Here is a 27500-nt window from a genome sequence, read left to right on the forward strand (position 1 = left end):
GACGGTTTTGATACAGCCTGGAATCAAACCAGGGTCTGTAGTGACGCCTCTAACACTGAGATGCAGTGCCGTAGACCGCTGTGCCACTCTGGTATCTGTTGATATCATTTGTATAGTGTGAAATAATCACTTATCTGCTAGTGCACAAAATGTCACCTCGTAGATACTTGGTTATTTACTATGCTTCAAACACAGCAACGATTTGTCTATTTCAGAACAGTACTACAAATATTCTAAAGAAAGTAATTTTACTTAAAATATTTGAGTAGGCTACGTCACGACATTTGTATGTATCTTTAAATACTCTATAGGTAATATATACTTTATAATTTAAATACTCTATATGTTATATATATACTTTATGATTTAAATACTCTACATGTTATATATACTTTATAATTTAAATACTCTATATGTTATATATACTTTATAATTTAAATACTCTATATGTTATATATATATATATATATACACTTTATGATTTAAATACTCTATATGTTATATATACTTTATAATTTAAATACTCTATATGTTATATATATATATACACTTTATGATTTAAATACTCTATATGTTATATATACTTTATAATTTAAATACTCTATATGTTATATATACTTTATCATTTAAATACTCTATATGTTATATATATATATATACACTTTATGATTTAAATACTCGATATGTTATATATACTTTATAATTTAAATACTCTATATGTTATATATTATTACACTTTATGATTTAAATACTCTATATGTTATATATACTTTATAATTTAAATACTCTATATGTTATATATACTTTATAATTTAAATACTCTATATGTTATATATATATATATACACTTTATGATTTAAATACTCTATATGTTACATATACTTTATAATTTAAATACTCTATATGTTATATATATAATGTATTATTTAAATACTCTATATGTTATATATATAATGTATTATTTAAATACTCTATATGTTATATATATATATATATATATATATATACATGTATATATACATATATATATACTTTATGCTTCAAATACTCTATATGTTATAAATAATGTATGCTTTAAATACTCTATGTGTTATATAATATAATATATTATTTAAATACTCTATATGTTATATATATATACTTTATGCTTTAAATACTCTATATGTTATAAATCATTTATGCATTAAGTACTCTATATGTTGCTTATATAATTTATTATTTAAATACTCTGTATGTTATATATACTTAATGCTGTAAAAACTCTATACGTCTTATATACTTTATGTTTTAAATACTCTATGTGTTAACTATATATACTTTATTCCCGCAATGAACCGTTTAACTTTTGATGAACTTTATGAAGTTGGCTTTAGCTAGCACAGATAGGTTCTCAAGATCCCAAACTCATAACTACCTATCAAACAAGTAGCCTACACAGTCTAACTATCTGAGCTGGCATGCCTGCTGGAAAAGTTGGTTTAGACTTTAGAAAAGCAAGCAATAACTAAATGGATTGAATAAGACTCAAATTCCTTTCAATCATTTACCCAGAATTTAGCAGAGATGCAGAGAAGCATTTAATGAATGTGTTTTATTGAGAAACACCAAACAGGAGGATAAAGACAGCTCAAGAGGTATACTTATACTTTTTTTCTACATAGAATTAAGCAAAAGTACTATTGTTCTAGATTGTAGAACCAGCCATCTTCACGTATGTTGTGCCCCCTCGTGTGTGTGTGTGTGTGTGTGTGAATGACTGATAGACCGTGTGTGGTATTGAGTTAGTCCCTATTTGTTTGCGGGACACTATATCTAATCCCTCTGTACCTGTCAACCATGCTGCAATGTCATTCCTCTCTATACACTGTGACACACTGTACAGAATACCGCTTGTTGCCAGTAATAGTGACGCTCAGGATGTTTACGTTCTCAGCACCAATTAACCTACCTGTTCACCTTTATGCCCACCTTTATGTATATATTTAGCAGGCCGTTCCTGTACAGAATCTGACTACATTACTATATACATGCAGGCACCATATTATTACTGTATATAACTGCAGGCACCACATTACTACTTTACATTACTGCAGGCACCATATTACTACTGTATATAAATGCAGGCACCATATTATTACTGTATATAAATGCAGGCACCATATTATTACTGTTTATAAATGAAGGCACCATATTATTACTGTATATAAATGCAAGCACCACATTACTACTGTATATAAATGCAGGCACCATATTACTACTGTATATAAATGCAGGCACCATATTATTACTGTATATACATGCAGGCACCATATTATTACTGTTTATAAATGAAGGCACCATATTATTACTGTATATAAATGCAGGCACCACATTACTACTGTATATAACTGCAGGCACCACATTACTACTGTATATAACTGCAGGCACCATATTATTACTGTATATAACTGCAGGCACCACATTACTACTGTATATTACTGCAGGCACCACATTACTACTGTATATAACTGTAGGTACCACATTACTATATAACTGCAGGCACCACATTACTACTGTATATAACTGTAGGCACCAAATTACTACTGTATAAAACTGAAGGCACCACAATACTATATAACTGAAGGCACCACCTTACTACTGTATATAACTGTAGGCACCACATTACTATATAACTGCAGGCACCACATTACTATATAACTGAAGGCACCACATTACTACTGTATATTACTGCAGGCACCACATTACTACTGTATATAACTGCAGGCACCATATTATTACTGTATATAACTGCAGGCACCACATTACTATATATCTGAAGGCACCACATTACTACTGTATATAAACTGCAGGCACCACATTACTATATAACTGAAGGCACCACATTACTACTATATAACTGCAGGCACCACATTACTATATAACTGTAGGCACCACATTACTATATAACTGCAGGCACCACATTACTACTGTATATAACTGTAGGCACCACATTACTAAATATATGAAAGCACCACATTACTACTGTATATAACTATAGGCACCACATTACTAAATAACTGAAGGCACCACATTACTATATAACTGCAGGCACCACATTACTATATAACTGAAGGCACCACATTACTATATAACTGAAGGCACCACATTACTACTGTATATAACTGTAGGCACCACATTACTATATAACTGTAGGCACCACATTACTACTGTATATACCTGCAGGCACCACATTACTATATAACTGAAGGCACCACATTACTATATAACTGCAGGTGCCACATTACTATATAACTGCAGGCACCACATTACTACTGTATATAACTGTAAGCAACACATTACTATATAACTGAAGGCACCACATTACTATATAACTGCAGGTGCCACATTACTATATAACTGCAGGCACCACATTACTACTGTATATACTGCAGGCACCACATTACTACTATATAACTGAAGGCACCACATTACTAGGCTATATATACCTGCAGGCACCACATTACTATATAACTGAAGGCACCACATTACTATATAACTGCAGGCACCACATTACTACTGTATATAACTGTAGGCACCACATTACTAAATATATGAAAGCACCACATTACTACTGTATATAACTGTAGGCACCACATTACTATATAACTGAAGGCACCACATTACTATATAACTGAAGGCACCACATTACTATATAACTGAAGGCACCACATTACTACTGTATATAACTGTAAGCACCACATTACTATATAACTGTAGGCACCACATTACTATATAACTGAAGGCACCACATTACTACTGCATATAACTGTAGGCACCACATTACTATATAACTGAAGGTACCACATTACTACTGTATATAACTGTAGGCACCACATTAATATATAACTGAAGGCACCACATTACTATATAACTGCAGGCACCACATTACTATATAACTGAAGGCACCACATTACTACTGTATATAACTGTAGGCACCACATTACTATATATAAACTGTAGGCACCACATTACTACTATATATATATCTGCAGGCACCACATTACTATATAACTGAAGGCACCACATTACTATATAACTGCAGGCACCACATTACTACTGTATATAACTGTAGGCACCACATTACTACTGTATATAAATGTAGGCACCACATTACTATATAACTGAAGGCACCACATTACTACTGTATATAACTGTAGGCACCACATTACTATATAACTGAAGGCACCAGATTACTATATAACTGCAGGCACCGCATTACTATATAACTGAAGGCACCACATTACTATATAACTGAGGGCACCACATTACTACTGTATATAACTGTAGGCACCACATTACTACTGTATATAACTGTAGGCACCACATTCCTATATAACTGTAGGCACCACATTAATATATAACTGCAGGCACCACATTACTATATAACTGCAGGCACCACATTACTATATATCTGAAGGAACCACATTACTACTGTATATACCTGCAGGCACCACATTACTATATAACTGAAGGCACCACATTACTACTATATATACCTGCAGGCACCACATTACTATATAACTGAAGGCACCACATTACTATATAACTGCAGGCACCACATTACTACTGTATATAACTGTAGGCACCACATTACTAAATATATGAAAGCACCACATTACTACTGTATATAACTATAGGCACCACATTACTAAATAACTGAAGGCACCACATTACTATATAACTGCAGGCACCACATTACTATATAACTGAAGGCACCACATTACTACTGTATATAACTGTAGGCACCACATTACTATATAACTGTAGGCACCACATTACTACTGTATATAACTGAAGGCACCATATACTGCAGGCACCACATTACTATATAACTGAAGGCACCACATTACTACTGTATATAACTGCAGGCACCACATTACTATATAACTGCAGGCACCACATTACTACTGTATATAACTGTAGGCACCACATTACTATATAACTGAAGGCACCACATTACTATATAACTGCAGGCACCACATTACTATATAACTGAAATCACCACATTACTATATAACTGAAGGCACCACATTACTACTGTATATAACTGTAGGCACCACATTACTATGTAACTGTAGGAACCACATTACTACTATATATACCTGCAGGCACCACATTACTATATAACTGAAGGCACCACATTACTATACAACTGCAGGCACCACATTACTACTGTATATAACTGTAGGCACCACATTACTAAATATATGAAAGCACCACATTACTACTGTATATAACTATAGGCACCACATTACTATATAACTGAAGGCACCACATTACTATATAACTGCAGGCACCACATTACTACTATAAACTGAAGGCACCACATTACTACTGTTTATAACTGAAGGCACCACATTACTACTGTATATAACTGTAGGCACCACATTACTATATAACTGAAGGCACCACATTACTACTGTATATAACTGTAGGCACCACATTACTATATAACTGGCACCACATTACTACTGTATATACTGAAGGCACCACATTACTATATAACTGAAGGCACCACATTACTACTGTATATAACTGCAGGCACCACATTACTACTGTATATAACTGTAGGCACCACATTACTATGTATAAAACTGTAGGCACCACATTACTACTGTATATAAATGTAGGCACCACATTACTACTATAACTGTAGGCACCACATTACTACTGTATATAACTGTAGGCACCACATTACTATATAACTGAAGGCACCACATTACTATATAACTGCAGGCACCGCATTACTATATAACTGAAGGCACCACATTACTATATAACTGAGGGCACCACATTACTACTGTATATAACTGTAGGCACCACATTACTATATAACTGTAGGCACCACATTACTACTGTATATACCTGCAGGCACCACATTACTATATAACTGAAGGCACCACATTACTATATAACTGCAGGCACCACATTACTATATAACTGCAGGCACCACATTACTACTGTATATAACTGTAGGCACCACATTACTACTGTATATAACTGTAGGCACCACATTCCTATATAACTGTAGGCACCACATTAATATATAACTGCAGGCACCACATTACTATATAACTGCAGGCACCACATTACTATATATCTGAAGGAACCACATTACTACTGTATATAACTGTAGGCACCACATTACTATATAACTGTAGGCACCACATTACTACTCGATATACCTGCAGGCACCACATTACTCTATAACTGAAGGCACCACATTACTACTGTATATAACTGAAGGCACCACATTATTATATAACTGAAGGGCAGGCACCACATTACTACTGTATATAACTGTAGGCACCACATTACTATATAACTGTAGGCACTACATTAATATATAACTGCAGGCACCACATTACTATATAACTGCAGGCACCACATTACTACTGTATATAATTGTAGGCACCACATTACTACTGTATATAACTGCAGGCACCACATTACTATATATCTGAAGGAACCACATTACTACTGTATATAACTGTAGGCACCACATTACTATATAACTGTAGGCACCACATTACTACTCTATATACCTGCAGGCACCACATTACTATATAACTGAAGGCACCACATTACTACTGTATATAACTGAAGGCACCACATTGCTACTGTATATAACTGCAGGCATCACATTACTACTGTATATAACTGTATGCACCACATTACTACTGTATATAACTGTAGGCACCACATTACTACTGTATATAACTGAAGGCACCACATTACTACTGTATATAACTGTAGGCACCACATTACTACTGTATATAACTGTAGGCACCACATTACTAAATATATGAAAGCACCACATTACTACTGTATATAACTGTAGGCACCACATTACTATATAACTGAAGGCACCACATTACTATATAACTGAAGGCACCACATTACTATATAACTGCAGGCACCACATTACTACTGTATATAACTGTAGGCACCACATTACTACTGTTTATAACTGTAGGCACCACATTACTACTGTATATAACTGTAGGCACCACATTACTATATAACTGAAGGCACCACATTACTACTGTATATAACTGTAGGCACCACATTACTATATAACTGTAGGCACCACATTACTACTGTATATACCTGCAGGCACCACATTACTATATAACTGAAGGCACCACATTACTATATAACTGCAGGCACCACATTACTACTGTATATAACTGCAGGCACCACATTACTACTGTATATAACTGTAGGCACCACATTACTATATAACTGTAGGCACCACATTACTATATAACTGTAGGCACCACATTACTACTCTATATACCTGCAGGCACCACATTACTATATCACTGAAGGCACCACATTACTACTGTATATAACTGTAGGCACCACATTACTACTGTATATAACTGTAGGCACCACATTACTATATAACTGAAGGCACCACATTACTATATAACTGCAGGCACCACATTACTATATAACTGAAGGCACCACATTATTATATAACTGCAGGCACCACATTACCACTGTATATAACTGTAGGCACCACATTACTATATAACTGTAGGCACCACATTAATATATAACTGCAGGCACCACATTACTATATAACTGCAGGCATCACATTACTACTGTATATAACTGTAGGCACCACATTACTACTGTATATAACTGTAGGCACCACATTACTACTGTATATAACTGAAGGCACCACATTACTACTGTATATAACTGTAGGCACCACATTACTATATAACTGCAGGCACCACATTAATATATAACTGCAGGCACCACATTACTACTGTAACTGACCACATTACTATATAACTGCAGGCACCACATTACTATATAACTGCAGGCACCACATTACTATATAACTGAAGGCACCACATTACTACTGTATATAACTGTAGGCACCACATTACTACTGTATATAACTGCAGGCACCACATTACTACAGTGCATTGGGATAGTATTCAGACCCCTTGACTCTTCCACATTTTGTTATGTTACAGCCTTATTCTAAAATGTATTACATTATTTTCTTCCCTCCATAATCTACATGCAATATCTCTGTCTTGAGGCTGTTGGATTCACTTTCGCTAAAATTAGTTATCAGGTCAGTGTGTGAGTCTCCAGTCCCACCTGTGTGTGTGTGAGAGTGCACTCACATCTATGCACACACTCACACACACACAAGGAGTGTGTGTGTGTGTGTGTCCATGTGTTAGTATGTCTGTCTGTCTCTGTCTGTGACCACAGCTAGATGCATTCTTGTCCGTCTGTCTGTCTGTCTGTCTGTCTGTCTGTCTGTCTGTCTGTCTGTCTGTCTGTCTGTCTGTCTGTCTGTCTGTCTGTCTGTCTGTCTGTCTGTCTGTCTGTCTGTCTGTCTGTCTGTCCGTCCGTCCATCCGTCGTCCGCCCGTCCGTCTGTCTGTGACTAGATTAAACTCTAAAGACCAGGGAGCCCTTTGAAAGCCTCATAAAGTGGGCAATTGACTGGTAGATGGGTAACAATAACAAATCAGGCATTGAGTATCTCTTGATATCCTTGAGATGTTTCTACAACTTGATTGGAATCCACCTGTGGAAAATTCAATTGGTTGGACATGATTTGGAAAGGCACACACCTGTCTATATAAGGTCCCACAGTTGACAGTTCATGTCAGAGCTAAAACCAAGCCACGAGGCCGAAAGAATTGTCCTTATAGCTCCGAGACAGGATTGGGAAGGGTTCCAAAAAATGTCTGCAGGATTGAAGGTCACCAAGAACACAATGGCCTCCATCATTCTTAAAAGGAAGAAGTTTGGAATCACCAATATTCTTCCTAGAGCTGGCCGCCCGGCCAGACTGAGCAATCGGGGGAGAAGGGCCTTGGTCAGGGAGGTGACAAAGAACCCGATGGTCCCTGACAGAGCTCCAGAGTTCCTCTGTGGATATGGGAAAAACTTCCAGAAGAACAACCATCTCTGCAGCACTCCACCAATCAGACCTTTATGGTAGAGTGGCCAGACGGAAGCCACTCCTCAGTAAAAGGTACATGACAGCCCGATTGGAGTTTTTCCAAAAGGCACCTAAAGACTCTCAGACCATGAGAAACAAGATTCTCTGGTCTGATGAAACCAAGATTGAACTCATTGGCCTGAATGCCAAGCGTCACATCTGGAGGAAACGTGGCACCATCCCTACAGTGAAGCATGGTGGTAGCAGCATCAAGCTGTGGCAATTTTATTCAGTGGCAGGGACTAGGAGACTAGTCAGGATTGAGGCAAAGATGAACAGAGCAAAGTACAGACAGATCCTTGATGAAAACCTGCTCCAGAGTGCTCAGGTACTCAGACCGGGGCGACAGTTCACCTTCCAACATGACAGTGACTTGACTTTGGCCCAAATCTCTGAATGTCCTTGAGTGGCCCAGCCAGAGCCTGGACTTGAACCCAATCGAACATCTCTGGAGAGACCTGAAAACAGCTGTGCAGCAACGCTCCCCATCCAACTTGACAGAGCTTGAGAGGACCTACTAAGAAAAATGGTTGAAACTCCCCAAATACAGGTGTACCAAGCTTGTAGCATAAACCCAAGAAGACTCTAGGCTGTAATTGCTGCCAAAGATACTTCAACAAAGTACTGAGTAAAAGGTCTGAATACTTAGGTAAATGTAATTTTATATCATTTTAGCGAAAGCAAATCAAACAGCCTCATGACCGTATGATGAAAACACCTGACGGCTTTCTAAATATATTGTTAAGGTCTTTTCTGACTATATTGAACCAATTCATAGAGAGGATGACAGATAGAGGATGACAGTGAGGAAAGATAGAGAGGATGACAGTGGAGAAAGAGAGAGGATGGCAGTGGAGAGAGACAGAGAGGATGACAGTGAGGAAAGATAGAGAGGATGACAGTGGAGAAAGAGCGAGGATGACAGTGGAGAAAGACAGAGAGGATGACAGTGGAGAAAGACAGAGAGGACGACAGATAGAGGATGACAGAGAGGATGACAGTAGAGAAAGATAGAGAGGATGACAGTGGAGAAAGACAGAGAGGATGACAGTGGAGAAAGATAGAGAGGATGACAGTGGAGAAAGACAGAGAGGATGACAGTGGAGAAAGACAGAGAGGATGACAGTGGAGAAAGATAGAGAGGATGACAGTGGAGAAAGACAGAGAGGATGACAGTGGAGAAAGACAGAGAGGATGACAGTGGAGAAAGACAGAGAGGATGACAGTGGAGAAAGACAGAGAGGATGACAGTGGAGAGAGACAGAGAGGATGACAGTGGAGAAAGACAGAGAGGATGACAGTGGAGAAAGACAGAGAGGACGACAGTGGAGAAAGACAGAGAGGATGACAGTGGAGAAAGATAGAGAGGACGACAGATAGAGGATGACAGAGAGGATGACAGTAGAGAAAGATAGAGAGGATTACAGTGGAGAAAGACAGAGAGGATGACAGTGGAGAAAGATAGAGAGGATGACAGTGGAGAAAGACAGAGAGGACGACAGTGGAGAAAGACGGAGAGGATGACAGTGGAGAAAGATAGAGAGGACGACAGATAGAGGATGACAGAGAGGATGACAGTAGAGAAAGATAGAGAGGATTACAGTGGAGAAAGACAGAGAGGATGACAGTGGAGAAAGATAGAGAGGATGACAGTGGAGAAAGACAGAGAGGACGACAGTGGAGAAAGACGGAGAGGATGACAGTGGAGAAAGACAGAGAGGATGACAGTGGAGAAAGAGAGAGAGGATGACAGTGGAGAAAGAGAGAGAGGATGACAGTGGAGAAAGACAGAGAGGATGACAGTGGAGAGAGACAGAGAGGATGACAGTGGAGAAAGATAGAGAGGATGACAGTGGAGAAAGATAGAGAGGATGACAGTGGAGAAAGAGAGAGGATGACAGTGGAGAAAGATAGAGAGGATGACAGTGGAGAGAGACAGAGAGGATGACAGTGGAGAGAGACAGAGAGGATGACAGTGGAGAAAGACAGAGAGGGTGACAGTGGAGAGACAGAGAGGACGACAGTGGAGAGAGACAGAGAGGATGACAGTGGAGAAAAACAGAGAGCATGACAGTGGAGAGAGACAGTAAGCTGTAATCAGACCTATACCGACCCTGTAGAAACGTGTGCCAGCTCAGACTGCTAGACTTCCCTTGGTTACACGTGATATTTTCTTGACGGGATAGAAGTAGAAATGTAGTTTAGAACAACCAGTGACATTAAGATGAAGAGAACAATTGACAGATGTTTATTCATATAAGAGTAAATTAAGACTGTTTAATGATAAAAGCTTTATTTTATCTGACCTCTCATTCCATGACAAAATAACAGGTCCAGCAAATACATTTCTGGGAAAAAATTCTGCAATTCGAACAGTTAATTGATATCATTTGAATGATGTGACAGTCTGATTCTTGCAGCACAGTATTGGGTTTTTATTGTTCTTACAGTATATTTGAAATGGATCCGTCTCAGTTTTGTTAGTGTTTTGTTAGTTCTGGGTTAGTTCTGGGTTAGTTCTGGAAACAAAAGTAATATGACAAGGAAATTCCAATACCACAATCAATAGCTCCATGGTATTAAATCCATTAGCTGTACGTTTTATCCCCAGCTCTTTTAAATTTAATAAGGAGATTTTAGTGATATTTTGCATAGTAGGCCAGCCTATATTATATATTGTGTATATTGTGTGTTATGCAGTGATTTTCTAAAGACGGTTCAGGGAAACGGTTGACTTGAGTACTTTACAACTGTAATGTTGTTGTGAATAAAACGGCATCGGTATCAGTGTTATAGTGTCCCTGGCTAAAGTAGAGCTTGGGCTCTGTTGTTCTAATCAGCATCTGATTGGTCAAGAGCTTGGGCTCTCTGTTTCTGATTGGTTAAGAGTTTGCTTCCTCTCAGCTGACCTGTGGCATCTGGTTAAATGTTTGATTACTGGTGTTGGTCTAACCGGAACAAGATATTTAGAATGGTATTATGGCTTACTTACAGTTCAGCTGTTGGTCTGGATAGATGGCTGGGTCACTGGGCCTGGATAGATGGCTGGGTCACTGGGCCTGGATAGATGCTGTAGAAATGGGTGAATCATCGGGCCTGGGTCTGGTCTGGTGTAAGTAACAGCAATAACAACCAGTGCCCTGGCCAGAGAATTAGGAATTAGAACTTTAGATTTCTACTGATGGATGGAGAGAGCAGGTGGTGGGAAAAGTGTTGGTTTTGAGCCACCCTGTTCTGACAATCGCAGAGTGACATGTTTATTAATGACAGTAGCTGCTAGCTGGTATGTGGTGTGGATGGGTACAGTACACACTGTAAAAAAAAAGTTAATCTGAAATACTTTTTCTGATTGTTATGATCCAAAATTACACTTTGGTTTGTTCAACCTATTCTATTCAATTTGTTTGAAATCAAATAATGAATTTGTCTGATCAATGTGATGTTTTGAAATGAACGGAAGTTTCTAAATACCACATTCACATTGCAGTGGGCGCAACGTACTAGCTACAGCCTAACAGAAGATTTGGTAGTGTGGCCTATTGGATGCCTGGTTTTCAGTTTGTTCACCCATGAAAGTGAATGTCATTCCAGGTAATGTGTTCTGTATTATTTTATGATTATACAGCATGTTCACGACAAGCACTGAATTTTAAATGATATCTGTATAAATAGACAAAAGAGCCTGGGAATATTTCCCAATGGGCCTATGAGTGGCGCAGTGGTCTAAGTCACTGCATCTCCGTGCTTGAGGTGTCACAGACACCCTGGTTTGATTCCAGGCTAGCCGTGATTGGGAGTCCCATAGGGTGGCGTGCAATTTCCCCAGTGTTGTCCGGGTTTGGTTGGTGTAGGCCGTCATTGTAAATAAGAATTTGTTCTTAATTAACTGAATTGCCTAGTTATATTAAGGTTAAAAAATATATATATATATGAGATTGTAACCAGTTAATGTGAAAGTCTTAGGTAAAGAAGGTGTTTGGAGTCATGATTTCATGTGATGAAACTAAGTTAATATCTTAATTAACAGGACATTGATTTAATTGCTTGTTAGCCAATTCAAGAAATGTGGATAGGTAATTCCAAAGTGAGAAATCAACTTGGAACAACATGAAAAAATGGGTTGTATACATATTAGTTTGTATCTGTGTTATTTATTAGGTTTAACAAAAAGGGGGATGTTGAATGTTAAAAGAAATAGGTCACAACTTTGTAATAGTTGGTACTGAATCGTATGTTTGGTTTCAAAACATTTAGTTATTTTCTTGTAAACAGTTGTTTTCTTAGGTTGATCCAAACATTACCAGCCTTTCAAAGCACTTCATGGCTACGGACGTGAGTGCTAGGGGTCTGTAGTCATTTAGGCAGGTTGCCTTTGTGTTCTTGGGCATAGGGACTATGGTGGCCTGCTTGAAACATGTTGGTATTACAGACTCAATCAGGCAAATGTTGAAAATGTCAGTGAAGACACCTGCCAGTTGGTCAGCACATGCCCGGAGCACATGTCCTGGTAGTCCGTCCGGCCCCGCAGCCTTGTAAATGTTGACCTGTTTAAAGGTCTTACTCACATCGGCTACGAAGAGCGTGATCACACAGTCGTCCGGAACAGCTGATGCACTCATGCATGCCTCAGTGTTGGCCTCGAAGCGAAACATAGAAGTGATTTAGCTCGTCTGGTAGGCTTGTGTCACTGACCAACTCGCGGCTGTGCTTCCCTTTGTAGTCTGTAATAGTTTACAAGCCCTGCAACATAAGACGAGCGTCGGAGCCGGTGTAGTACGATTCAATCTTTGCCCTGTATTGACGCGTTGCCTGTTTGATGGTTTGTCAGAGGGCATAGCAGGATTTCTTATAAGCTTCCGGGTTAGCGTCCCGCACCTTGTAAGTGGCAGCTCTACCCTTTAGCTCAGTGCGAATGTTGCCTGTAATCCATGGTTTCTGGTTGGGGTATGTACTTACAGTCACTGTGTGGATGACGTCCTCGATGCACTTATTGATAAAGCCAGTGACTGATGTGATGTACTCCTTAATGCCATCGGTAGAATCCCGGGGCATGTTCCAGTCTGTGCTAGCAAAACAGTCCTGTAGTTTAGCATCTGCTTCATCTGACAACTTTTTTATAGACCGAGTCACTGGTGCTTCTACACCTGCATTGCTTGCTGTTTGGGGTTTTAGGCTGGGTTTCTGTACAGCACTTTGAGATATCAGCTGATGTACGAAGGGCTTTATAAATACATTTGATTTGATTTGGTGCTTCCTGCTTTAATTTTGTTCTATCAGGAGGATAGAATTGTGGTCGGATTTACCAAATGGAGGGCGAGGGAGAGTTTTGTACGCGTCTCTGTGTGTGGAGTACAGGTGATCTAGATTTTTTTTTCTCTCTGGTTCCACGTTTAACATGTTGATAGAGATTTGGTAGAACTGATTTAAGTTTCACTGCATTAAAGTCTCCGGCCACTAGGAGCGCCGCCTCTGGGTGAGTGGTTTCCTGTTTGCTTATTTCCTTATACAGCTGATTGAGTGCGGTCTTAGTGCCAGCAGCTGTCTGTGGTGGTAAATAAACAGCCACAAAAAGTATAGCTGAGAACACTCTAGGCAAGTAGTGTGGCCTGCAATTTATCACAATATACTCTACCTCAAGTGAGCAAAATCTAGAGACTTCCTTAGATTTTGTGCACCAGCTATTGTTTACAAATATGCACAAACTTAAGATTTTATCGTTTTTTGATGTCCTGTTTGTAGGATATTCGCGATCGTACCTCAAAAATGTCACATTTTTTAAGATTCATACTTTTACTTTTTGATACTTAAGTACATTTTAAACCAAATACTTTTAGACTTTTGCTGAAGTATTTTGTGACTTTTACTTTTTAAGGTATCTTTACTTTCACTCAAGTATGAAAATTGGGTACTTTTTCCACGACTGCAATGAATGGCTTTAGTGAAGAGCAATAGAAAATGAGTATCACTGTGTGGTTTAAAGGCACCCCTTTAAATTAGTGGATTCGACTATTTCAGCCACACCTGTTGATGACAGGTGTATAACATCGAGCACACAGCCATGCAATCTCCATAGACAAACATTGGCAGTACAATGGCCCTCACTGAAGAGCTCAGTGACTTTCAATGTGGCACTGTCTTCTGATACCACCTTTCCAAGAAGTAAGTTCGTAAATTTCTGTCCTGCTAGAGCTGCCCCCGGTCAAATGTAAGTGCTGTTATTGTGAAGTGGAAAAGTCTAGCAACGACAACGGCTCAGCCGCAAATTGGTAGGCCACACCAGCTCACAGAGCGGGACCACCAAGTGCTGAAGTGCAACGTGCATAAAAATTGTCTGTCCTCGGTTGCAACACTCACTACCGAATTCCAAACTGCCTCTGGAAACAACTTCAGCAGAAGAACTGTTCAGCAGGAGCTTCATGAAATGGGTTTCCATAGCTGAGCAGCCACACACAAGCCTAAGACCACCATGCGCAAAAGCCAAGCGTTGGCTAGAGTGGTGTAAAGCTCGTTGCCATTGGACTCTGAAGCAGGGGAAACACGTTCTCTGGAGTGATGAATCACGCTTTACCATCTGGCAGTCTGACGACGGATGAATCTGGGATTGGCGAATGCCAGGAGAACGCTACCGGCCTGAATCCATAGTGCCAACTGTACAGTTCGGTGGAGGAGGAATGATGGTCTGGGGCTGTTTTTCAAGGTTCGCCCTAGGCCCTTTAATTCCAGTGAAGTGAAAAATCATAACGCTACAATGGCATTCTAGACGATTCTGTTTGAGGAAGGCCCTTTCCTGTTTCGGCATGACAATGCCTCCATGCACAAAGCGAGGTCCATATAGAAATGGTTTGTCGAAATTTTTGTGGAAGAACTTGACTGGCCTGCACAGAGCCATGACCTCAACCCCATCGAACACCTTTGGGATGAATTGTAACGCGGACTGCAAGCCAGGCCTAATCGCCCAACATCAGTGCCCGACATCACTAACGCTCTTGTGGCTGAATGGAAGCAAGTCCCCTCAGCAATGTTCCAACATCTAGCGGAAAACCTTCCCAGAAGAGTGGAGGCTGTTATAGCAGCAAAGGGGGGACCTACTCCATATTAATGTCCATGATTTCAAGGACTGAATACAACAAGCTGCTTGAAACCGCAAGCCAACATTGAATGAAAATTTGTTCAAATGGAACTTAAGTGGAGTTTGTTGAACAAAATACAAAGCTGAGTCATTTACACACCTGAATAAAATGCAAAGCTGAGTCATTTACACACCTGAACAAAATGCAAAGCTGAGTCATTTACACACCTGAATAAAATGCAAAGCTGAGTCATTTACACACCTGAATAAAATGCAAAGCTGAGTCATTTACACACCTGAATAAAATGCAAAGCTGAGTCATTTACACACCTGAACAAAATGCAAAGCTGAGTCATTTATACACCTGAATAAAATGCAAAGCTGAGTCATTTACACACCTGAACAAAATGCAAAGCTGATTCATTTATACACCTGAACAAAGTGAGAGGAAAAGATAAGCCAACTTACACTAGTAATACAGTCCACTCACACTCACACACACACACACACACACACACACACACACACACACACACACACACACACACACACACACACACACACACAAGCACTCACACACACACACAATCTACGTGTCAGATGTGAAGGGAAGAGAATGGGAGGGTTCTGTTTATGTCGATGATAGAACAAGGACAGGACAGACTGTCAAACAGAGATTAATGAACTCATTTCATGCATGGCTCCTTGGCTCTCCTGTACAATGAGTGTTTGTGTATGTGTGTGTGTGTGTGTGTGTGTGTGTGTGTGTGTGTGTGTGTGTGTGTGTGTGTGTGTGTGTGTGTGTGTGTGTGTGTGTGTGTGTGTGTGTGTATGTGTGTGTTTAGCGTTGTGATTTATGCCTTGTTCTGCCATGGCAGCTTAACCCTTAACAATCAAATGTCCTCTCTTTGGATAAATCCATAGTGTAGTGGAACCAAATAGGCGGGCTATTAACCCTTTGTGTCTCACTGGCTTAGTAACACAAATAGATCACCTCTATTAGCCCACAAGGATAAAGTATATAGGGCATCAAAACAGCAGAAAAGTACAAAAAGCTTCGAGGAGATGGTGGTTTCCGGCGCTGACTTCCCGACAGAGATGGCCGCCTCACTTCGCGTTCATAGGAAACTATGCAGTATTTTGTTTTTTTCCCGTGTTATTTCTTACATTGGTACCCCAGGTAATCTTAGGTTTCATTACATACAGGGAGGAACTACTGAATATAAGAGCAACGTCAACTCACCATCATTACGACCAGGAATATGACTTTCCCAAAACGGATCCTCTGTTTTGCCCACCACCCAGGACAATGGATCGGATCCCAGCCGGCGAACCAAAACAAGGACGCAGTAAAAGGGGCAGATGAAGCGGTCTTCTGGTCAGGCTCCGGAGACGGGTACATCGCACACCACACCCTAGCATACTACTAGCCAATGTCCAGTCTCTTGACAACAACGTTGATGAAATCCGAGCAAGGGTAGCATTCCAGAGGGACATCAGGGACTGTAACGTTCTTTGCTTCACGGAAACATGGCTCACTCGAGAGACGCTAACGGAGTCGGTGCAGCCAGCTGGTTTCTTCACGTATCGCGCCGACAGAAACAAGCATCTTTCTGGTAAGAAGAGGGGCGGGGGGGGACGTGGTGTGATCATAACAACATACAGGAACTCAAGTCCTTCTGTTCACCTGACTTAGAATTCCTCACAATCAAATGTCGACTGCATTATCTACCAAGAGAATTCTCTTCGATTTTAATCACAGCCGTATATATTTCCCCCCAAGCAGACACATCGATGGCCCTGAACAAACTTTATTTGACTCTATGCAAACTGGAAACCACATATCCTGAGGCTGCATTCACTGTAGCTGGGGATTTTGACAAGGCTAATCTGAAAACAAGACTCCCTAAAAATCTATCAGCATATCGATTGTGCAACCAGGGCTGGCAAAACCCTGGATAAATGTTATTCTAACTTCCGCAACACATATAAGGCCCTCACCCCACCCTCCTTTCGGAAAAGCTGACCACGACTCCATTTTGTTGCTTCCAGCCTACAGACAGAAACTAAAACAGGAAGCTCCGGCGCTCAGGTCTGTTCAACGCTGGTCCGACCAATCTGATTCCACGCTTCAAGACTGCTTCGATCACGTGGATTGGGATATGTTTCGATATGTTTCGTCCAACAACAACATTGACGAATACGCTGATTCGGTGAGCGAGTTCATTAGAAAGTGCATCCGTATTCGGTGAGGGAGTTCATTAGAAAGTGCATTGGCGATGTCATACCCATAGCAACTATTAAAACATTCCCAAACCAGAAACTGTGGATTGATGGCAGCATTCGCGCGAAACTGAAAGCTCGATCCACTGCTTTTAACCAGGGAAAGGTGACCGGAAACATGACCGAATACAAACAGTGTAGCTATTCCCTCCGCAAGGCAATCAAACAAGCTAAGCATTAGTATAGAGACAAAGTAGAGTCGCAATTCAACGTCTCAGAAACAAGAGGTATGTGGCAGGGTCTACAGTCAATCTCGGATTGCAAAAAGAAAACCAGCCCCGTTGCGGACCAGGATGTCTTTCTCCCAGGCAGACTAAATAACTTATTTGCTCGCTTTGAGGACAATACAGTGCCACTGACACGGCCCACTACCAAAACCTGCGGACTCTCCTTCACTGCAGCCGACGTGAGTAAAGCATTTAAATGTGTTAACCCTCGCAAGGCTGCAGGCCCAGATGGCATTCCCAGCAGCGTCCTCAGAGCATGCGCAGACCAGCTGGCTGGTGTGTTTACGGACATATTCAAACCTTATCCCAGTCTGCTGTCCCCTCATGCTTCAAGAGGGCCACCATTGTTCCTGTTCCCAAGAAAGCTAAGGTAACTGAGCTAAACGACTATCGCCCCGTAGCACTCACTTCCGTCATCATGAAGTGCTTTGAGAGACTAGTCAAGGACCATATCACCTCCACCCTACCTGACACCCTAGACCCACTCCAATTTGCTTACCGCCCAAATAGGTCCACAGACGACGCAATCGCAACCACACAGCACACTGCCCTAACCCATCTGGACAAGAGGAATACCTATGTGAGAATGCTGTTCATCAACTACAGCTCAGCATTTAACACCATAGTACCCTCCAAACTCATCATCAAGCTTGAGACCCTGGGTCTCGACCCCGCCCTGTGCAACTGGGTACTGGACTTCCTGACGGTCCGCCCCCAGGTGGTGAGAGTAGGTAACAACATCTCCACCCCGCTGATCCTCAACACTGGGGTTCCACAAGGGTGCGTTCTGAGCCCTCTCCTGTACTCCCTGTTCACCCACGACTACGTGGCCATGCATGCCTCCAACTCAATCATCAAGTTTGCGGACGACACGACAGTGGTAGGCTTGATTACCAACAACTACGAGACGGCCTACAGGGAGGAGGTGAGGGCCCTCGGAGTGTGGAAATTAACCTCACACTCAACGTCAACAAAACAAAGGAGATGATCGTGGACTTTAGGAAAGAACAGAGGGAACACCCCCCTATCCACATCGACTGGACAGTAGTGGAGAGGGTAGTAAGTTTTAAGTTCCTTGGCGTACACATCACGGACAAACTGAAATTGGTCCACCCACACAGACAGCGTTGTGAAGAAGGCGCAGCGCCTCTTCAACCTCAGGAGGCTGAAGAAATTTGGCTTGTCACCAAAAGCACTCACAAACTTTTACAGATGCACAATCGAGAGCATCCTGTCGGGCTGTATCACCGCCTGGTACGGCAACTGCTGCGCCCACAACCGTAAGGCTCTCCAGAGGGTAGTGAGGTCTGCACAACGCATCACCGGGGGCCAACTAGGACATCTACACCACCCTATGTCACAGGAAGTCCATAAAGATCATCAAGGACAACAACCACCCGAGCCACTGCCTGTTCACCCCGCTATCATCCAGAAGGCGAGGTCAGTACAGGTGCATCAAAGCAGGGACCGAGAGACTGAAAAACAGCTTCTATCTCAAGGCCATCAGACTGTTAAACAGCCACCACTAACATTGAGTGGCTGCTGCCAACACACTTACTCAACTCCAGCCACTTTAATAATGGAAATTGATGTAAAACTTTATCACTAGCCACATTAAACAATGTCACTTAATATAATGTTTACACACCCTACATTACTCATCTCATATGTATATACTGTACTCGATACCATCTACTGCATCTTGCCTATGCCGTTCTGTACCATCACTCATTCATATATCTTTACGTACATATTGTTTATCCCTTTACACTTGTGTGTATAAGGTAGTAGTTGTGAAATTGTTAGGTTAGATTACTCGTTGGTTATTACTGCATTGTCGGAACTAGAAGCACAAGCATTTCGCTACACTCACATTAACATCTGCTAACCATGTGTATGTGACAAATAAAATTTGATTTGATATACCCACTGATTCTCAATTATATTCCCACTGATATACCCACAGATTCTCAATTATATTCCAACTGATATACCCACTGATTCTCAATTATATTCCTAATGATATACCCACCGATTCTCAATTATATTCCCAATGACATACCCACAGATTCTCAATTATATTCCTAATGATATACCCACAGATTCTCAATTATATTCCCAATGATATACCCACAGATTCTCAATTATATTCCTAATGATAATTCCTCCATCTTTCTGTCTGTGAATGCTGAATGATATAATAAGCATTTGATTTCTTTACACTTCTCAACTCCCTCCAGCAGAAAATAGAATAGGCTATACTTTACAAGTGAAATCTAGATTACAGTCCAGATTAAAACTCCAGTCTGTTTCATCTTTTATTAGACACAGCCCGCTAATGAGTCCCAAATGGCCCACTATTCCCTTCGTAGTGCACTACATTAAACCCATGAGTCCTGGTATAAACCCATGGATCCTGGTATAAACCCATGGATCCTGGTATAAACCCATGGATCCTGGTATAAACCCATGGATCCTGGTATCAACCCATGGATCCTGGTATCAACCCATGGATCCTGGTATAAACCCATGGATCCTGGTGTAAACCCATGGATCCTGGTATCAACTCATGGATCCTGGTATAAACCCATGGATCCTGGTGTAAACCCATGGATCCTGGTATCAACCCATGGATCCTGGTATCAACCCATGGATCCTGGTATCAACCCATGGATCCTGGTATAAAGCCATGGGTCCTGGTATCAACCCATGGATCCTGGTATAAAGCCATGGGTCCTGTCTGTGGGCTCCCGAGTGGCGCAGCGGTCTAAGGCACTGCATCTCAGTGCTGGAGGCGTCTCTACAGACACCCTGGTTCGATTCCAGGCTGTATCACAACCGGCCGTGATTGGGAGTCCCGTAGGGCGGCGTACAATTGGCCCAGTGTCACCCGGGTTTGGCCGGAGTAGGCCGTCATTATAAACCACAATTTGTTCTTAAACTGACTTGCCTAGTTAAACAAAGGTTACATTAAAGTAATAATTAAGTAGTCCACTATAGGGAATAGGGGGCCATTTGGCACCCGTCCTCTGTTGAATGCAGCCCAACAGAACATATCCCATATCTCCATCCCCATCTAAATGATATTAACCGTCTGGTCTGACTAATTATGTTAACCGTCTGGTCTGACTGATTAAAAATGCATAAGAAATGTCTGGGAAAATGAGAGTAGGGTTTAGGTCTGAAAGCCGGAAGGAAGGAAGGGAGAGGGTCGATACATGGCTGGGTGTGTGTGTGTGTCTGTGTGTGTGTGTGTGTGTCTGTGTGTGTAGCGTAGCGTAGCGTCTATCTCATTCCAGCAGTTAGGACAGAGGGCTATGATTGTCCCTGCCTGATTCTAAAAACTGCATATGTACATATTTATATATTTGCTGTACATATTCATATATTTGCCATATATATTTATATATTTATATATTTGCTGTATATATTTATACATTTGCCATATATATTTATATCTTTATATATTTGCTGTACATATTCATATATTTGCCATATATATTTATATATCTATATATTTGCTGTATATATTCATATATTTGCCGTATATATTTATATATTCATATCTTTGCCATATATATTCATATATTTGCCATATATATTTATATATTTGCTGTACATATTCATATATTTGCCGTATATATTTATATATTTGCTGTACATATTCATATATTTGCCGTATATATTTATATATTTATATATTTGCTGTATATATTTATATATTTGCCATATATATTTATATCTTTATATATTTGCTGTACATATTCATATATTTGCCGTATATATTTATATATTTATATATTTTCTGTATATATTTATATATTTGCCATATATATTTATATCTTTATATATTTGCTGTACATATTCATATATTTGCCATATATATTTATATATCTATATATTTGCCATATATATTTATATATTCATATCTTTGCCATATATATTCATATATTTGCCATATATATATTCATATATTTGCCGTATATATTCATATATTTGACGTAAATATATTTATATATTTGCCGTATATATTCATATATTTGCTGTATATATTCATATATTTGCCGTATATATTTATATATTTGCTGTATATATTCATATATTTGCCGTATATATCTATATATTTGCCATATATATTTATATATTTATATATTTGCTGTACATATTCATATATTTGCCATATATATTTATATATTTGCCGTATATATTCATATATTTGCCGTATATATTTATATATTTATATATTTGCCATATATATCTATATATTTGCCGTATATATATTTGCCGTCTATATATATATATATATTTGCCGTATATATATTTGCCGTATATATCTATATATTTATATATTTGCTATACATAGTTATTTTTATAGTTTTGTATAGACTCTGGGTTGATGTAACAGAAATACAGCTAATTTTATAATCCGTCTATTTCGCAAAGGCTTAATGAGAACTTTCATTTAGTTGACAATCCTCTACTTTCATCAGTCTGGCTGGGGTTGGGATATTCCAATGCCATCAGACACACATAACTGCACCACCTATCACACTTTCACAAAATGCTTGAAGACATGGCTAAAGGTCAATCAGATTGGTGAACATAGTCCCTAGCTGTGTGTTGCCGCTTTCCATGTTGTCTGTTGTCTGTAGCTTGTAGTGTGGAAACACTTTGTTGCTTTTATGAATTTTGTCTTGCTGCTTTTTGTTCTATGTTGCTCTGTCTGCATGCTACGTCTTGCTTGTCCTATGTTGCTATTGTCTATATTGTAATTGTTTTTAATAACCTGCCCAGGGACTGCGGTTGAAAATTAGCCGGCTGGCTAAAACCTGCACTTTTACTGAAACGTTGATTAATGTGTACTGTCCCAGTAAAAAATAAAATAAATTCAAACTCAAACTCAATGCACACACAGACACATAGACACACAGCCACATAGACACACAGACACACAGCCACACAGACACATAGACACACAGCCACATAGACACACAGACACAGACACAGACACAGAGACACACAGACACACAGACACACAGACACAGACACACAGACACATAGACACACAGACACACAGACACACAGACACACAGACACAGACACACAGACACAGACACACAGACACACAGACACAGACACAGACACACAGACACAGACACACAGACACACAGACACACACACACCCTCTGCTCGTTCCCTCATCTCCTTGTGGTAACTCGGCACCGTGTTTTATCCAACCAGGACTATTGATTGAGATCGGGTTATAATAGCCGTGATTCTGCGCATGCTGAGAGCAACAACAACTCTCCATTTAACAGCTTGTTTTGAGTTTCATTCACTTTATTCTATTTCCATTGAGTTAACATCACAGAAATGAGAAGTTAAGGCTATTTTCTCATTCTGTTTACGCACAAAATAAATCCCTCTTATTTAGAAAGATATAAGGACAAAAAGGTCAGCTGGAGGTCAGGAGACGGTCCCCGGAGGTCAGGGGAAATGAGACTAGTAAAGGTGCACACTCAGAAAGGACAGTTCAAAGGATCCCAGACAGTCTCATGTCACTGTATGTCTCACTATCTGTCTCTTTCTTAGACAGTCCTTTTGCACAATACTGGTAGAACTGGGTGGTACAGAATCATTGCAAAACATTCAAATAAAGATAAAGATTATATACAGTTATCTTCTCCTCTATTTCCTGTGTTCCTATAGGTTGCTGAGCAGGATGCCCTCTGACCTCCAGGAGTGTCACCTGACCTCCAGCTGCGGCTCCTATATCAAGACTGAGCCCTCCTCCCCCTCCTCCTCATTGGTTGACACCATCAGCCACCACAGCCCCTCGGCCAATAGCGACGTCAGCGGCAGTTACATCAACGTAAACAACCTCAACGGAAGCTCGCACGTCCTCGACTCCCCGCCCATGTTCAACCCGGGCATGCTGGGAGGGGGCGGAGCCTGTCTCCGGAGGTATGACGACTGCGGAGAGGGCGTGGCGGATGATTCTCCAATCAAGTGCGAGTATATGTTGAATGCAATACCAAAAAGGCTGTGTCTGGTGTGTGGGGATATCGCATCAGGTTACCACTATGGGGTCGCCTCCTGTGAGGCGTGCAAAGCCTTCTTCAAAAGGACCATACAAGGTATAGTACCACTCACTCCCTTAGTCACTCACTCACAGCGATTCACCTCTCATGTACCTATCTGTTGAGGCCCCAGTACATTAACTGTTGGATGATCCTACGTGGTCCCTATGTGACTCAGTTGAGAGTTGCCAGGGTTACCGTCACAGATATACTAAACCGGTTGACAGTTGCCAGGGTTACAGTCACAGATATACTAAACCAGTTGACAGTTGCCAGGGTTACAGTCACAGATATACTAAACCAGTTGACAGTTGCCAGGGTTTCAGTCACAGATATACTAAACCAGTTGACAGTTGCCAGGGTTACAGTCACAGATATACTAAACCAGATGACAGTTGCCAGGGTTACAGTCACAGATATACTAAACCAGTTGACAGTTGCCAGGGTTACAGTCACAGATATACTAAAACCAGTTGACAGTTGCCAGGGTTACAGTCACAGATATACTAAACCAGTTGACAGTTGCCAGGGTTACAGTCACAGATATACTAAACCAGTTGACAGTTGCCAGGGTTACAGTCACAGATATACTAAACCAGTTGACAATTGCCAGGGTTACAGTCACAGATATACTAAACCAGTTGACAGTTGCCAGGGTTACAGTCACAGATATACTAAACCAGTTGACAGTTGCCAGGGTTACAGTCACAGATATACAAAACCAGTTGACCGTTGCCAGGGTTACAGTCACAGATATACTAAACCAGTTGACAGTTGCCAGGGTTACAGTCACAGATATACTAAACCAGTTGACAGTTGCCAGGGTTACAGTCACAGATATACTAAACCAGTTGACAGTTGCCAGGGTTACAGTCACAGATATACTAAACCAGATGACAGTTGCCAGGGTTACAGTCACAGATATACTAAACCAGTTGACAGTTGCCAGGGTTACAAAACCAGTTGCTTTGGATAAAAGTGTCTGCTAAATGCCATTTTTATTTCTATTTTTTTTTAGTCAGCAGACGCTCTAATCCAGAGCAACATACAAGTAAGTAAAACGACGTCATATCATGAACATTGCAAATTTTACAACTTTCAACCCCCCAAAAAAGACGTTGCTAACGACATCATCAAATATTAGGTACAATACAATCTTCTGCTCCGTTCCATTGGTCCCATTTTATTTGGATAGTCCGCATTTTCCATTTGTAGATGCTCTACAGATGGTCATACTATCAACAAACCTTCTGTTGATAAGTAACTGGTTAGTAAGGTTACAGATGGGGTTACGGTTAAGGTTTAGGTTGAGGGTAAGGGTTAAGTTTAGAATTAGGATAAGGGCTAAGGTTAGGGTTACAGCTAGGTTTAGGGTTAGTAGATATTTGCATATATATATAGGATCTTAATTTGATCACCATGTTGCAGGAGAACTTTGTTGCAATGGAGGGCATTTTAGACTTTTAGTCTATTTGAGTTTTTAAATGGCTTCTGAAGTTTATAACTTCCACTTTGAAATTTCAGACTTGATTTTCCCGTACAAAAAAAAAATGTATCAACCTTTACAAAAATATCCATTAATTATAATCGACATAATAATTCACATTTCGTGTTGCTGCAGGATTCTGTTCCTGCTGTAGCAAACTGGCTCAAATTAAGATCCCACATCTGTCGTTGAAATGTGGGGAGCTGGCACAGCACACACCGGACTGTGGATACGTACTGGAGACTGCAAAACATGGTGCCTGCCCGTATCACCACAAAACATGGTGCCTGCCTGACCACACTCTCCCCATGGGGAGTTGGCTCTGGTACAACCCCTGGCTCCGCCAACCACCCCGTGGTTGCGAACCCCGGAGTCTCCTCCTACGTCCAGGAGGTGCTCCACTCCCTTCTCTCCCGTGCCCCTGCTTCTCCTGGCCACGCTGCTTGGTCTGTTTGTGGTGGGATCTTCTGTAACGCTCATCGTTGGAAGGAGTAGACCAAGGTGCAGCGTGGTAGGCGTACATCTTTCTTTTATTGATGACACCGAAAAACAACAAATACAAACCAAAACGCACAGTTCTGTAGGGCTGGAAAGCAACTATACAAAAACAAGATCCCACAAACTAAGGTGGGAAAAAGGCTGCCTAAGTATGATCGCTGCCTAGATAGACAGCTGCCTCTGATTGGGAACCATACACAGCCAACAAAGAAATAGACAACATAGATTGCCCACTCTAGTCACACCCTGACCTAACCAAATAGAGAATTAAAAGATCTCTTAAGGTCAGGGTGTGACAATATGTGACAAAGTGAAAATCTGAGGCTCGTACCCGACCCTGACCTGCTAATATAGAACATGAGCTGTAGGCCCAACTAGGTCTCACAGTCTTACGTCAGAATTAGACACTCATCCATGTTTCTCAGATATCACATTTCGAAGATGTTGCAAATGTGTTTAATTAAGTTTAGGCATTAATTAACCTCTACAGGATCGGTAAGTAACAAAATCATTTCCCAGGATATCGACATTTCTGATATTGGCAGAAAGCTTAAATCCTTGTTAATCTAACTGCACTGTCCAATTTACAGTAGCTATTACAGTGAAAGAATACCATGCTATTGTTTGAGGAGCGTGCACAGTTATGAACTTGAAAAGTTATTAATAAACAACTTAGGCACATTTGGGCAGTCTTGATACAAACGTTTGAACATAAATGCAACGGTTCATTGGATCAGTCTAAGACTTTGAACGTACACTGCTGCCATCTTGTGGCCAAAATCTAAATTGCACCTGGGCTGGAGTAATACATTATGACCATGCTCTTGCACCTCAAA

At 40.4% G+C, this 27500-nt stretch overlaps 1 pseudogene; it reads left to right on the forward strand.

Moving 5' to 3' along the window:
• LOC121846467 overlaps positions 1-27500 on the forward strand; it is a 94843-nt pseudogene that overhangs the window by 3044 nt on the left and 64299 nt on the right.

This window comes from Oncorhynchus tshawytscha, linkage group LG05, assembly GCF_018296145.1.
Source record: "Oncorhynchus tshawytscha isolate Ot180627B linkage group LG05, Otsh_v2.0, whole genome shotgun sequence".
NCBI lineage: Eukaryota > Metazoa > Chordata > Actinopteri > Salmoniformes > Salmonidae > Oncorhynchus > Oncorhynchus tshawytscha.